This window comes from Azolla caroliniana, unplaced genomic scaffold, assembly GCF_043228905.1.
Source record: "Azolla caroliniana isolate FFs.n. ecotype wild unplaced genomic scaffold, voAzoCaro1.0.p SCAF_65, whole genome shotgun sequence".
Lineage (NCBI taxonomy): Eukaryota > Viridiplantae > Streptophyta > Polypodiopsida > Salviniales > Salviniaceae > Azolla > Azolla caroliniana.
In genome coordinates, this window is record NW_028230500.1 from 12501 (window position 1) to 14508 (window position 2008).

The window sequence follows — 2008 nt, forward strand, 5'->3', positions numbered from 1 at the left end:
CTTAACCAGCATGAAGCACTGCTGAATTCTGTCTCGGAATCATTACGAAAGGCGGGAATCAATGCAAAGTGCATCGCTTGCTTTTAAGACTAGTGATAGCACATGCAGAGCCTATCGTCAATCTAGGGATGGAACAAACAGGTAAAGAAGCGCAGAATGCGCAACTGCTTCCGGGAACTATCAGTTTGATCTTATCGATTGACTGCGGGACGAAACGTTGAGCTTTCGCCTTATCGGGCTATGAGGCGGATACCCCGTTTGTTAGAGAATTGCCCTAAGACATAGATGATTAATATTTCAACGGTATAGGTGTCAAGAGCCGACAAGGCACATATTATTTCCTTATTATTCTTCTTGTACTGAACGATCAATTTGTCCCTCATACTATCTTTGCTTTTCTCAGTCAATAGCAGCTTAAAAAGGTCCATTGAGCCCTTGTAGATGGAATTCTCATCGAAAATTCTAGTTTTCTACCGCTCGGCGGAGGCAGTGGCCTTTCTTTCGGACTTAACCTTCGCAGAAATCTTTGCCAATAGGACTGGTATCGGGACGAGCGATAACATCTGATTTGCTGGCATCAACTGTAGCATGATTTTGTCCCGTTTCGGGCTCGGTCGCTGGGGTTGTGATTCCCATAGGTTCGGAACGGAAATTCTAGTAAAAGTCTGAGTCATCATTCTGTGAGGACTTATTTGCATACAAATAGTCATTACTTGCAGCCTTACCGCTTCTTCCGCCAATATTCTCGTTTATGGGCGGCGGCACCTAATCATCTATAGTGTAGTCGTTACCAAACTTTTTGTTCTAAGATCCCGATTTGATCGTGTTTGAAAAACCCACTAAAGTCATCTGAGCCGAGGCTAGCGTGGTGGGGGAAGTAGCATTTTTTGGTTGTTTAACAACATTGAATTGTCTCCAGATACCTCCGGATTGTCCCCCTCATAAGTGTTAGTTCGCGGTTCATGCACGTTGTTATCCGCCGTATTATTGGATAAGGCTGACTTTGAGCCTGCGGCCCTGCGCTGTAATGCCTAATAGAGCCTTCTATTATTTATCGATACACGGGAAGGGGGCGGCCTGGGGCCGCCTATATTAGATAAAAAACCATTCTCGCTAGGTTGTTTTCATAGGGAAGCGCCTACCTATCTAGATAATTGCTTCCTATAAGTTGGCATAATCAAGGCTACGAAGATGGTTAACTCGATTAGAACATAGAAAGGTAAACGACCGACAATTTAACACCAGATATCTGAAAATGTGAACAGAGCTGCTATGGAAAGCGAACGAACCCTCAAAATACGACAATTGTTTAGACAGGTTCTCAAAGAAATAGCTTTTGGTTCTGGCAAACAGATAACCATTACCAAAACTTAAGGGCGCGTTAGCGAAATGGACAAGGTACGAACAGTTGACATTATGTAGTCAGAAGTCTTAGATTGTGACTTGGTCGTAGGCAAATTAGTGGATGTGGTACTTGGACGGTGAGAGAGGTGCCGAACATTGGAAACTACCCAAACAGAAGTAGCGGGGAAAGATGATAAAAGGCAAAAACCACTTGAGTAAAACAATTTTTCATATTCTTTCCTTTACCTTTCATAGCAACTAAGGATCAAAGAGCACCGAATTTAATGAGTCGTACAAGAAAAAGCAAAATAGGGACATGATATTGAAAGTGTAATAACATATGTGCTCAAGGCCTCTATCAATCATGTACGAATAGGAAACGAGTCTGAATAGGGCGAAAGTTTAGCTAATGAAGGAATGGGCTCTTCCAAGAACGGATAGAGCGTGAGCCGTATCAAACCGAAGCGAATCAATATCCAAGAAACGCAAATTTTTGGTTCTTCCATAATTTTTTTTGAAACGAAATGTCTCATCTGACTGATTAATCGGTTTTGTTCAGTATTCGTGTATTACTACCGTAATATACAGATAGTGATCTTCCATAAAAAACTTGACCCCAACGTGCGGCGTGATAGATAGTTTTCAGCTAGAAAAACCATCTGTC